This window comes from Orcinus orca, chromosome 9, assembly GCF_937001465.1.
Source record: "Orcinus orca chromosome 9, mOrcOrc1.1, whole genome shotgun sequence".
Classification (NCBI taxonomy): domain Eukaryota; kingdom Metazoa; phylum Chordata; class Mammalia; order Artiodactyla; family Delphinidae; genus Orcinus; species Orcinus orca.
In genome coordinates this window covers 23881567-23896082 of record NC_064567.1, presented here as the reverse complement: position 1 = coordinate 23896082, position 14516 = coordinate 23881567, and the positions used below count along the sequence as shown (strand labels likewise).

The 14516-nt window shown below is 41.1% G+C and overlaps 1 protein-coding gene across 1 annotated transcript in view; it reads left to right on the top strand.

The window, feature by feature from the left end:
* Window positions 1-14516, top strand: part of SND1 (staphylococcal nuclease and tudor domain containing 1) — a 418878-nt gene that overhangs the window by 198118 nt on the left and 206244 nt on the right. The gene's annotated exons all lie outside the window — the stretch shown is intronic.

Sequence of the window (14516 nt, the reverse complement as noted above, 5' to 3'; positions counted from 1 at the left end):
GCTCTCCTGCCAAACAGGAGCTTCTCCCATCCATCGCCCCGCTCCCCCTGCCCCCATTCGTGTTGTCACTTTTGGAAACAGGTATTTTTAGCTACTGTTGCGGCTCCTATAGGTATTAATGTTGTTGATGTTCACGCAGCAATCGGAGACTTCACTTTTGCCGAGAGGAGCTGAATATAGGCTTTTGATATCATTACCTTAATATCATCACAGGCATCAGGTTATTTTTAGAAGCAGGTTCTTGAGAAATTAGATAATATTTTTGTAATGGGGGAAACTAAGAAATATTTTGCTCATTCTTCCATCTGTATGACTTGCAACAACAATTATTACCAATTTGTCACCAATTCTTAGGAGCTTGATGCATGCCTTCCTCCTGTGGAAAGCTGGAAAGTTAGTATTCCCCTAGATTAAGATTTACGCTGCCACATACAAGGAGTCCTCTCCGATAACTGCTCCTTCTATCTACTTACTGGTTAAAACAACACCACTGCTGTCAAAATGCACATCTTTTTATTTTTGGCTTCTATTTTGGCTTCTATTTGCGTTTTTCTAATGACCCATTAGAGAGAATTCTTTCTTTTTTTCATTTGGTTACCATTGAAGTATATTTTCAAAATAAATTTACACTGCTTAAAATTAGATATTCTGGAAATGTTCTATGGGGCGTTAACATTGACCTTTCTATCTCCCAGTTCTTGTAATTAGATCGTAAGTAATTACTTTTGCATTATTTACCAAGGTATTTACCTCGGATTAGACCGGCTTGGCAGGGTACCGTGGGTGCGTTGAGTTTCCTCATAGATTTGTTTCTACTAAACTAGACTTTATGTGTAAACTGCTGGGCGGTAACTGGGAGAAATGTGGGGATGTACTAATATTTTTGAGACCAAACTTCACCAGATAGTAAGCTCCCTGAAGATAGGGATTTTTGTCTTGCTTATTCTCTGCGGTAGTCTCAGTATTCAGCAGTTGGTAGGAGTTCGATAAACCTGTGAGTGATTGTTTACTGTATCGCACAGTGTCCCTTTATGAAATAAAACTGGGAGTACTTAGATGTTTCATTACCTGGGACAGCTGTTTCTTCTGAGCTACAGGTTTATTTTAATCTGATAAATATCAAAAAAAAAAACCCCTTGTATCTGATAGTTTTCCTTGTTTATTTGGTTATTGGAAGGTCAGTGCCAAAGATAGGGCATCTCTAGAAAGTCTTCCTGGTAGCATGCTTCTGATGTTCAAGTCTTCCTCATGGCTTCTCTTTGTTTTCCCATGGCCTTGATTTTGTTTTCATTTTTTCTTGAATCTTCTCTACTTAAATCATTCCAAATAATACTGTAGGAGAGTTGAGGTATTAATAATAATGTCCAAAATACTCAGCTTATATTTAGAATTATACCGAAATCCTTCTATCTGCTTTTAATGGTTATTCAGAAACATTGGCTAGAGCAGGGGATTTAATTTTTTTAATCCCAAATGTTTTAGTTCCATTTTTTTATTTTTATTTTTATTTTTATTTTTTTTGCGGTACGCGGGCCACTCACCGTTGCGGCCTCTCCCGTTGCGGAGCACAGGCTCCGGATGCGCAGGCTCAGTGGCCATGGCTCACGGGCCCAGCCGCTCCACGGCATGTGGGATCCTCTCGGACCGCGGCACGAACCCGCATCCCCTGCATCGGCAGGCGGACTCTCAACCACTGCGCCACCAGGGAAACCCCTTAATTCCATTTTAAACACAAAAAGGTATTTATATCTCCAAATCTTTGATATATGGGCAGCAAGGACCCACTGTGAGTTGCATAACTTTCTCTATGGAATGATGACTTAAAAACACTAATTATGGAATCCTAGATCTTTGTGATTTACATCCCCCTCATCTGTTATAGTTTTCCTGCTCTGATTTTTGCAGATGTTGCAGCCATTTAAAAGCCATTCCTCTTATTAAACCTTTTAAAACAATGTTTCATAAAGACACTTTCTTTTGGTACTCATATTTCAATTATTGATATAAAACTTAGTGAAGTACATAATAAAAATGACCAGTATAAATCTGGGGACAGAAACAGATTGGGATAGAAGTGCACAGGTGTGTTAGAGTGGTCCTCAGTCACTAACTGGTATCAGCCTCTGGGTTTTGGGGAGATTGTAGAACATGTGGGTCAGTTAAGGAAAGGTTGCTAGGAGAGCTGCTCTAGTAATTCATTGCCTCTCTCGTGAGAGGTCTTAGGCTTTGTTCAGCTTGTAGAGATGCTGCAGAATTAATGATCTTATCTAAACTGTGTCTAAACGACCCAATCTAAACTATGTCTGGGGCTTCACTGGTGGCGCAATGGTTGAGAGTCCGCCTGCCCACGCAGGGGACACGGGTTCGTGCCCCGGCCCGGGAAGATCCCACATGCCGCGGAGCGGCTGGGCCCGTGAGCCATGGCTGCTGAGCCTGCGCGTCGGAGCCTGTGCTCCACACGGGAGAGGCCACAACAGTGAGAGGCCCGCGTACCGCAAAAAAAAAAAAAAAGAGATCGATTCTCGAATAGCTTTTCTCAAACTACTCATTCCAGGGGAAAGAGAAGGAAGAGACAGATGAGATGGCCTCTTTCAGGATTATTTCAAAGCAGATTTTTCAGTGTATTTCACATGCCAAAGTGTGTGAATTATCCCTATCCTCCACAGGGTTCCATCTCATCCTCCTGTTGTTTTCTCTTGCTGTATGGGTCTGCGTCGAGTCACATGGTCTTTGGGAGGCCTCTCTGGTGGAACCGTCTTCAACTCCCCCTCTCTTACCCTCTGGGGAATCAATGAAAACGAGGTTCATCATTCCTCTAATAGATTAAAATTTTTTTCTTGATTAACTTCACTATGGAGTTGGCAAGAGTTGTTACCTGTTAATCAAAACAGTTTAAATACAAAGATCAAACTTTGAGTTGTTTCTCATTCTCTGGCTCCCAGGTTGGGAATTAGCTGATCCTTTTAGGCCTGGATTGTTACAGGAAGCTGTCAAGATGGCGCTTCCTGTTAATTACTTTGTATTGTATTTAAGACACTTATATAACTCTTCTTGTGATTTAGTCTTCTATGTAATTAGCTTCAGTGATTAAAATCTCATTCTTCCGTTATTGCCAGAGCCTTCCTGGGGAGCAAGTTTTGTGGGGTGACCTTTACTTGTGCTGGACTTCCCAATTACTTTTTTTTTTTTTTTTTTTTGCGGTACGCGGGCCTCTCACTGTTGTGGCCTCTCCCGTTGCGGAGCACAGGCTCCTGATGCGCAGGCTCAGCCGCCATGTCTCACAGGCCCAGCCGCTCTGTGGCATGTGGGATCTTCCCGGACCGGGGCACGAACCCGTGTCCTCTGCATCGGCAGGCAGACTCTCAACCACTGTGCCACCAGGGAAGCCCCCCAATTACTTTTGAGCTGCAGTTTGGCAAACCCATATTACCTGTTAACTGATTGCCCCTGTCTTTTCTGCATATCACATTTTCAAAGAAAAGTGTTAAAAAAAATTTTGTTCACATTTACAAAGGGCCACCTAAAAATATGACTTGGGGTCAAGCCTCACAAGTGTACGCTCATAATTACCACCACCCCGTCCCCCATCCCTGGAAAATTGTCACATATCCAGTAGATAGTGTCATTTAAGGTTTTGCCCCCTTCTCATTATGTGAAGTATTTCACAATAATAGGAAACAATAGACATGGCCCATTTTGGAAAAGTGAAAGATGGCACAGAGATGAAACTGTGCAATAGGAACAGTTGGGAAATGCCTCATTTCTGCACAAGGTCAGTTTTTTGAGAGGTGATTGGAGTTTTGTAACTGCGATTTTTGAAACATTGTTTTAATCTCTGCTCCCGGCCACATTCATGTAAAGCCACTGCTGTCCACCTTGATGCCTGTGTGGGGTCCTTACTACCAGAGATGTTGTGGCAGATCTCTTGGGCTTGGAGCATCTTAGCTACTCTTTGTTGTAATGGTTATCATCTAGCAGGAGCAATGCCATCTTTATGAGCTTCCTTTGCGGCTCTCTGGCTTCTTCATAGATAGTTTGTCTTTATTATTATTATTTTTTTTTTTGCTGTATGCGGACCTCTCACTGTTGTGGCCTCTCCTGTTGCGGAGCACAGGCTCTGGACGCGCAGGCTCAGCGGCCATGGCTCACGGGCCTAGCCGCTCCGCGGCATGTGGGATCTTCCCAGACTGGGGTACGAACCCGTGTACCCTGCATCGGCAGGCGGACTCTCAACCACTGCGCCACCAGGGAAGCCCTGTCTTTATTATTTTTATATAAATCAGACTATTACACTTACAAGGAATCAGACTTCTTTTTTTTTTTTTTGATGCAGGCCATTTTTAGTCGTTATTGAATTTGTTACAATATTGCTTCTGTTTTACGTTTTTTTGGGTTTTTTGGCTGCGAGGCATGTGGGATCTTAGCTTGCGGACCAGGGATCGAACCCGCACCCCCTGCATTGGAAGGCAAAGTCTTAACCACTGGACTGCCAAGGAAGTCCTAGAATCAGACTTCTTTTCCTTTTTTCATTTTCATTGGTTCTAGTTTGCAGGCGTACTTCCTCAGCTCTTCTGTTAGTGACTGAGCATGAGGTTAAGGTATTCTCCTTCTTCGAGAAGAATTCTTTTCTAATCCTAGTTCAGTTTTTCTCAGCCATAGTAGGAAGCAGTGTCATACCATCCCTAGCTTTTCTGGCTTGAGTTCTGTAGCTGTAAGGCTTTTGCTGTCAGGTCAAATCTTAAAACACACTAATGTCTGAATTCCAAGCTAAACATAGGAAGAACGCGACCTCCTGAAACCCCATTTTCTGTCCTAGTGTTCTTACTCACCAAGTGGCCCACAGTATTCTGAAGAGGTACTCTTTCAGTACCTGACATAGTATTAATGTCAGTGGCTCAGCCAGGAGGTAAACTCTGGGTTGTAGCCACCACTTTTCTGCACAGATTTGTTGTTTACACTTCATCTACCTTAGTGGGTTTCCCCCTCCAACCTTTTCCTGCTTTTAAGGGAAAAGAAGACATCAGAAGAAACATTCCTCCTCTCCCCTCACCCCCAAACACCTAAATCATAAACTCCTAACCAACCTTCACCTCTAAAAAGAGCACCGTAGGTTGTTTTCTCAACCTCACAGGTTGCTGTGTTGAGTAGTAGAATTATTTATGCCTGTCCACCATCCTGAAGACATTGGAAGCATCTGTGGCATTTAGCGTAGAATACTTTGGAAAGAATGGTTAAATAACTGCACCTATCTCCTGCTAGCTTTAGCACAGTGACCATTTTAAGAGAATGGCCCCATACAGCACCATAAGACGGAACTTGGTTGTGGCAAAGGGTTCAGGTGGGAACACTGCTTAGTTTCAGTTAGGTCTTGAACATCTTGTGGCTGTCTCTATGTGGGAATCTCATGCGGCTGAGTCTTTTTTTCTTTGTACAGCCCTGATGCTTTCAAATTATTGTATTACCCTCATCACTATATATGGAAGTTCAATTAAGCTTTTCATAATGGAGCACTTGGCTCTTACAAATCAGCAGAATCCTTTACTGAGCAATGTGTGTTCTTTCTTTCACTTTTCTCTATTTTTTTTTTTTCTCAGTATCAATTGAGTAGAATGTCAAGTATTGGGTGACAGTGTATACTGAGCTGATCTTCAGGAAGGCCCCCTTATCAATTTCACAAAGTATACCAGGGAGAGCCTGGGAGAAAGTGAGGCTTTTCTCCAAATAAGGGGAACTCATCCTAAGGGAGGAACATTCTGGAATGTTTAGAGATATGGATAAGTGTGTTCAAAGTCATCTTAAGTTAAAGGCCCTGTTTGGAAAAAGTAGAAATGCTATCTATTCCGATTTCTGTGAGCCCTCAAAGTAACTTAGTGAGGGACTGGGCCCAGACAGGAGACCAGCTGCTCCTTCTATATTTGTCTGCTAAGAACAATAGATTTATCTGTTTGTTTCTTCAACACATATTTGTTGAGCACCTGCTGTGCGCCAGGCACTGGGAATATAGCCGTGAACAAAGTCTTAAGCATTTCCCTGTGCGGAGGCTCTCCCGGCTGCACTTCATTCTCAGGAACTTTCTCGACTCTGGTCGCTGAGATGTCAAGAGTCCTTAAGGGTATTCACTGGCTTTGCTGCCCCCAGAACCTTGCTTATGGAAATTTTGGCTTTAAGAAACACAAGTGACTTTATATAAACAGTACCTTAAAAGGCTCTTTTCTATTCAGATTTTGCCTGGGACTTTTAGAGAATCTACCACTCAAACAAGTTAAAATAAAAATAAGAGATAATCCCTTTTACATCTTTATTTTTAGATGAGTCAGTAACTTAACCTGTCAGTAGACAAAATGAAATGCTCAAGCGACTACCCACTGAAGCCATTTGTCCTTTTCCTCTTCACATTACCATTCTTGGGTCGTTCAGTGTTGGTGAAGCTTTGTGAGTCCTGACAATTCACCGTGGTTCCCATCCTGCTCCATGTTCTCTTAGGGACCTAAAATCTTGCTTACCTTACTCCTGCCTCACCGGGCAGAGGACCCGATGCTAACTTCTAACAGAGACTGCTTCTCACTTTTTGGGTTGGTTATCCTTATAACCCTATAAATTAACACTACTAATTTTAAAAATTTTTAGCTTTAAACAGTATCTCTTCGTTTTTTAGTGTTTGCACTATTATTTCTACCCTTTAGCCCCTAGTTTTCTTACATTATTTTTGTTTCACCAATGGTAAACTTTATAATGTTCAGTTACTGTTTCTGATTAACTTTATATAGTGTCTATGTACTGCCCACTCTGAAAGATTAGGAAATTAGAATGCTTACACTTTTTTCTTATTCTTTTAAAAAAGTTTTTTTGCTTTTATCAAGATTTATAGCATTTATTCATTTTCTCCTCTGTCAATGTCATTGTCTTCTAACCTTTGCTTGCAAGATGTTCCTAAATATTTAAACCTATCCCGCATCCCCTAGCAGTTACAATTGTGTAAGTGTTCCTGTTGGACCAAAAAACATGATAGTGTGATTAGACCTACCATAAAAGAAATCCATGTCATTAAATGTCCAGAGAAGTGTTGAATTAATTGTGTGTGTCTATATCCCTTCTTCCTTTCTACACTTCTTCATGTACAGTTGCCACTATATCTCAAGTCATTCTTTTTGTGGATTTTCCTCTCATTTGTTGAAGAACCTTGATTTTTCTCATGTGTTGGGTGGTAAAGTTTCTAAATTTCTGAAAATGTCTAAATTTTTTTGCTTATGTTCTTGATTATTAGTGTCATTATAAAATTATGGCTTCAAAATTATTTTCTTGAAAACTTTGAAGACACTGTTCTATTGCTTCAACAACGTTTATGAGAAATCCAATTTCTGTTTCTTTAAATGTAACATTTTTTTTTATGGCTCTGGAAGAGTTTTTACAATTTACCATTAATTGTTGGTTTTCTGAAACTTTATCAAAATATTTCGATGTCCTTTTTGCTTCATACTCGATTGTCTTTTCAACACTGAACACGAAAGAGATTTTTTTGTTGTCACTTCTTGAATCATTTTCTTTTTCTTTTGTAATATTGTATCTTCATATATCTAACTTTTCTTCCAAATTTTTAAGACCACCTCTGCATTTTTGTCCTACATTCAAGGAGATGTCTTCATTGTTTTCCCACTTGCTTAGCCAGCCAGCCATGTATATTGACTCATTTACATTCATACCGTCTCTGATTCATTCATCTCACTTATTCATGTACTTACTTGTTATTTCATATACCCAGTCTTTAGAGAGTGCCTGGTGTGTACTAAGCACTGGGTTAGGCACCAGGAATATATGGCAGTTCTAAAATAGAAATGATTTGTGCTCCCATGAAATTTACATGCTAGTCTATTAAACCCATTTTACTTTTTAATGTCAGCACTCATATTTAAATTTTCTGTTCTTTAAGTGCTCTATTTTAATAGCATCCTCTTCTTAGTCTATGAATATAATATTTTCTCTATCTCTGAGAATCTTATTTAAAAATTAAGCACTTCTTCCAGCTTTCCCCCATGACTAAATGCTCTTTACTTTGTTCTTTTTCTTTCATAAGTCCTCAAGCATTTTGTGAAGCTTGACCTATATTTATAAAGAAAGGACCAGGCTGGAGTTGGCATGGTTGTTCCTCTGCAGTTTTCTGTGTCTGCTTCTCCAAGACATCTGTCATAAAAAAGTCATAAGGGAGCAGGAATGATCAGACGCAGCCTTCCTTATATGGTGCCTGAAAGTGGACCTGGAACATAGAGGAAGCAGGCAAATTTCAGGCCCCACTAAAACTGTCAAGGCGTGGGGGGCTTTCATCACCTGGTAGAGAGCCTTAGTGTATTTCCCTGGGATGGCCTATGAGGGGCGACCAGGGGTGGGGTGGGTCTGTGATGTGTTCGGCCTACTCTCTCTAAACACGGTGCCTCTGCTTAACTTTCAGGCCACAAAATCCATCTACCAGAATCACCTGCCCTCTGTTCTATTATAACATGTGTGTTTTTTGAAGTGAATTATCTCGTGTGACATCGGTAATTTGGGGAAACACATTGATATAAAGTAGAAGTCGTATTGGTTTATAAGTGATGTTCCCAAATACATTGAAGTATTGAAAACAGTAAGGGATAAACTTTCTTACATTTAAAGGGAGAACTTTAGCAAGGTATAAAGACTTAAATAAGAAAAATCTAAGTGTAAAGTGGAGGAGTCTATAGTAGGAATTTCCTTTCACGTAAGTCATGACTACATTAGTGACTTCAAGAACCTTTATGCTTTTTGCTACGTTAAGCCCGGTAGCAGCCTGTCAGTGAGGTCACAAAAGCTATGAAGACACTTTTTCCAGAATGAAAACAGTGGATTAATGAAGAAGACTACACTATGCATCAGACTGTTTTGATTAAAATGGTCTCTATTGATGGCACAACATTGTAAATAAACTATACTTCAATTAAAAAAAAATTTTTTTTAAATGGTCTCTATTGAAAACAAAGCCCTGTAGTCCCTTCTCTAGATGGAAGAGAAAGAATCAGAGCCCCAGAGTTCAAGGCTACTCGAACCCTAGAGATTTCTCATTGTGCACCATTTTTATTAGGGTCGTTTTTGCTGGTGCTTAGGCTAGAAAGTTCCATAGGGTTTAAGACGACTGAGTATAACCCTGTTTGTTTCGGGGTTTTGGTGATTTTGTGGGATGTGAACTGCTTGGGATCACACAAACAAGTACGTGCTGGAAGAAATGCCTGTGCTTGCTGGTTAGGGCTTTTCTTTTACCAGGGGTCAAAACTCTCTGCTCCTAGCAGCTCTGTGGGCATCACAGGGATGGATGGGGAAGAGGCTGGCTGGCCGGCCCTGCTCTTCTGAATGCTGTTCCTGATTAATTGCTCAGATGATGTTCCCAAAGCCTACTCACCGTGTGCTTTGTTTGTGTCAATAAAGGCCCTTGAGGCGCCCCTGATTTGCCACCCATCTGATCCGATCTATTTTCTGTCTTTCAGGATTTGTGCAAACTTTCTGATATGCTGTTAACACACTTTCTTATTTTCCAGCGCTATTAGGGCTTTATTCTTGTGCATATCTGTCTTTTCTGTCATTTCAGTGGGACCTTGTAAAGAATGTCATGTGGACATAAGTTCTCAGTCTGCCATTCTGACCTCCCTCAAGCATTCTTTATTTCTTCCTTTGGAGAGTGCAATTGATGTGATAAGGAGAGGGGACATTTGACATGATTACCAGTAAGCACAAATTGTGTCTTTTAATGCCATATCTCAGCCCCTTTCTCTTTACAGTTCCTGTGGCCAGCACAGTACACAGTGGTTAGGGAAGCAGGAATGGAGTTTTATAGATTTTTCTGTCTCCCAGTGGTGATGCTGCTTCACAGGGATTTGCTCCAGTTCATATTGAGTGATATTTTAAAGTGATAAAAATTGTAGTATCATTTTCAAAAGTTTAGAAAATAGGGGGAATCAGCCATTATGTAATCATGCTAACATAACCGTTGTTTGAAGGGTATGCCTTTTGAGTGCTGGTTATTTTTTAAGAATTTAATTTACAAACAGGAAAACTTTGACCATTTGTCATAATGTTGAGATGAAGACTAGTTATTGTTGGATCTGAAGATTCTGTGGATATTTTCTTCAAGTAGGCTTTGGAGGTAAGCACACTTGAGATTAAACCTCGGCTCTATGCCTTGATAGCTGTGCAATCTTGGGCCTTAGTTTTTTTCTTATGTGAGTTCGATACGATAATACTACACTCCGAGGGCTGTCGTGAGGATTAAATGTGCCAGTGCATTTAAAATGTCTAGCACAGTGACTAAGCCATAATAGTCAAGTAGTTAAATGAGTCCTAAGCCTGGCCTCTAAATTGGTCATTGGCCTAATTTCAGACCTAGGGGTCTCTTTTGTCCTTTGTCACCTCTCCTACATCTCTGGCCATTTCTTTTCACTCAACTTTTTCCTTTTTTAAGGATTCTTCTTGAATGTTTTTATATTCCACCCTCTTATTCTTCACAGTCCCCCCCCGCCAAGCCCATCTACTGATAACGTTGCTACCTCACAGATGAGCTTGAATAAGATGTAGAAAATGCCTAGTATGTAGTACCTGCTCAAAGGTTAGTTAAACAACAAATCACCCCATGGGATTATGGTTAGATGTTGTTGTACTAGTCAGTTCTTATTGTTCCATGGCAGACACTTTAGTTTTGGATTTCTCTTTTCTCATTTTTTCACTTGCCACCGAATCACATCATTTTTCCTCTAAGCATCGAAGGTATACTCTGTTCACCTAAGACAGTAATGACTGATAAGTACTCCCGTAAAAGAAGTTAGATATTCATGAGTAATTTTTAATGTTTCAAGGAGTTTAACACACATTGACCATTGAGTAGGGACAATATTTATTCCTTAGTAAAAGCAATTTATTGAATAGTATCTTTCAAACCAAGAGGTGTGCTAGCAAGCAGTCTCCCTGGGTATACTTGTTGTGTACACATATTTAGCTACCTATTTACTTCCTACCTGTATATATTAGGTGTTTAAAAGGCAGAGGGCTACTGACTTAAGTGTTTTAGGAAATGCTGCTATTCTCTGCCCCTACCTTAAAAGTCTTACTGAAAGTCAGATTCTCTGAATTTTTTTTGTTTTCTTCTTTGCCGCGTCGTGGGACCTTAGTTCCCCAACCAGAGATTGAACCTGGGCCCATGGCAGTGAAAGTGCAGAGTCCTAACCACTAGACCGCCAGGGAATTCCCTTTCTGTGGATCTTTTAGACTGACCCTCTCTGCTGTGATGCCTTTGTGAAGTTTTGTGCCATCGTTGTGTTCACAGCAAGTGGAACATGGAGGGATTTAACAGATATTTGGACCTTGGAAGTCAGCATGCAGCATAGAATTTAGAGATGTTTAATGGCATGAGCTTCATAGGGGCCAAAGGAAACTTGGGACTGCCTTTTATCAAGTTTCCAGTGTGGGTTTTACATGGAGCCTTTTGGCTTTCTGATACATCTGTTTACGTGACAGCTGTGATTCAACAAACTATTGCCTTAATGTGAGCTTCTGTTGTGTTAAAACTGATTTATAGACCATCACGTATCAGGTCAGCAACAAGGGGAATTAATTATATTGCAGTTCTATCCCGCCTCCTCCCAAAACAAAAATCATCTTGACATTGACTGCAAAATCACCTTTTCCTCTAAAGTAAGAAGCACCTGTGTAAATCATTTTTTCTTGTCACCACTTTCTCAGAAACCTGGCTTTGAAACTGTTTTCCTTCGTTTGTCACTTAGCACAGGCTGTGGCTATGGGGAGATCAGACCATTTGAGTGACGGTTCACCACCGAGGCTCTGTAGTTGCTTACTGTATTTCAAAGTTGGAAACCAAAATAACCCCCCGTTCCCCCCAAGGGAAGGGGAGAATAGGAAATCGCAAAACGCTTATTGTATTGCTGGGTTCATTTGTTGCTTCTACTAGAGCTGCGAATTGTTCAGTTAAAAAACAGTGTGTCTTCTAATTCTTAGGCAAACGTTGACTACCAGGAAGCATTTTTGTTTTGACTTTGTTTTATGAGTGGAGACTCACTTCTAGAGCTTTTACCCGCTGCAGTTGTATACTTTGTTTATGCGGTGGAAGTCTAAAGCTGCTCCCACATTCTAGACCTTATCCATACTGACGTTGGGCTTGGTCCAGTTGCTCATGAATTCTGGGAAACAAAACACGACTCGCCTGTTTCCGTGGTGCCAGCTGGCTGGGTTATGGACCATAAACCATAACGGAGCAGTTAGTAGAATTCTTACTGGGCCTGTTTTTCCTTGCTGACCCATCTGAGAGAACTTCTTTTGAGCATCCACCCTAAGAAGCAACCTGTGCCAAAACAATTTTCTTCTAACTTATGTAGAAGAAGATAGTTATTTTTTCAGGTAACAGTGGCTTGGTATTTTGCAGAGCAGAATGATGGCCTTCCAGAATCTAGAGTATTATTTTGAATGCCTTCCTCTAAACAAGGACAAAGCATTTTTCATGTATATCAGCACCTGCAAAAACCATAGAGGATTTTTTTAATACCATTTTCTAATGCATCTTTTTTTTTTAATTTTTAATTTTATTTTTGGCTGCATTGGGTGTTCATTGCTGCGTGCGGGCTTTCTCTAGTTGCAGCGAGCGGGGGCTGTGCGTGGGCTTCTCATTGCGGTGGCTTCGCTTGCTGCGGAGCATGGGCTCTAGGCGCGTGGGCTTCAGTAGTTGTGGCACACGGTTCAGTAGTTGTGACTCGCGGGCTCTAGAGCGCAGGCTCAGTAGTTGTGGTGCAGAGGCTTAGTTGCTCCATGGCACGTGGGATCTTCCAGGACCAGGGCTCGAACCCGTGTCCCCTGCGTTGGCAGGCAGATTCTTAACCACTGCACCACCAGGGAAGTCCAACCATAGAGGATTTGAAAAAGGCTTTCCGGGGCTACCCCGTCTCCATTTTGGTCTTTACCGGACCTCTATGATTTGGCTGGTTCTCCTTGCACTGTCAGAGCCAATCATTCCAGATGCCATTATGTAATTTTCTGTCTTGGGTGCGTGTTTGTGTGGGCGGGTGGTTTTGTTTTGTTTTTAAGTGGTGTTTAATGTCAGGCTAATAATAAACTGGGTACGTAGGCCTGGTTTTGTCATAATGGCCACGTGTTTGCTTATTTGTCCCTTATTCCCCTGAGAGGCAGAGAACTCCCCCTCCCCAAGTGGTGCCAACATTTTGGAGGGGCCTCTTGTCATCACAGCTGCCTAGAAAATGCAGCATTGCAACTGGCAGCTCTGTTCTGAGGAGACAGACATGAGGAATCTTCTCCCTGGTGGCTCCCACAGCCGATTGCTTATCTTCCTGCAACCTAGATAGAGCCAATAGAAATGCATTTGCTGTTCCTGAACCGGTTCCAAAGTTTGGTGTGCTCCCTACCCACAATTCTTAGGTTCTTGTTCTTTGCGGAATGCTAGATTGTTTGACACATGTATGATTCTGGGGCCCTGAAGTTGCATTTCTTCATTCTTGGCCCCTTGAATTCTTGAAAAGAAGCCTATATTAGTTGTCTAGGCAGTTTTCCACAAAACTACATTATAGAACCACTTGGGGCTCTTAAAAATATAATGGTGCCCCATATTTTAAATCTAGGTACTGATATTTGTTGTTTTAAAAATACTGATCTTTACCCCCTAGAGATTCTGGTATTATTGGCCTGGAACGGGTATTTTGAATGGTGATTCTAATGTGCTGCCAGTATTAACAAGCACTAGGAAAGGAAGGCTAGAGGAAACAGGAGTTTCCAAAGCCAACATACTCCTCTACTCTCAGATAAGTTGTAGGTGTATCAGATAAGACTGATGTATCTGAAATTAATAATGTATACTTAGGTGACCGAGGCATAATTATTTGGCAGCCTTTAATCCAGACTAATATCCTCAAGTGATTTGCTGTTTTGTGTTGATGCTCTTCTAGGTCTAACCCCATTTATGACCCTGGCTGTTTTCCTTCACACCTTTCTATTTATAAGCAGGGCTTGTGTTCAGCTGGTGTTCACATGTATAACAAACTAGCCAGTACTATAATGTTAAATATTTGAATATTTTGAATATTGCCCTTGATTATAACACACAAAAGTTTGAGTCTGGTCTTTGAGAACCTTGCAAGACTTGTTTTCAGGGGGAGATGTCAGTCTTGTTTTTAGAGTGGGTTTGGTTGGCAGAGGAGGAGTAGTCAATAACTAGAAGTATTCCTATTTTGGATTGGATAGTTTGAATTGGAACTGTTTTCCATACCTTGTTCTGCATTGTTGAGCTTTGTGTTTGAGAGGGTGTGGTTGAGAATCATTGCCTGTAAAGGGATTCTTTCAGCCTGAGCTTGAGTAGACCTTGGTGACATGTGTTTTTATTGTAAATGAACTGTCCCAGGATAGATCCATAAAAAAGTAAATAGGAGTCGCTGGAGGCTGTTTTTCCCATCTGGAAACTCAGGAAAATTGGAGCATATAGGTAGGTCATACCTTGCCCACTT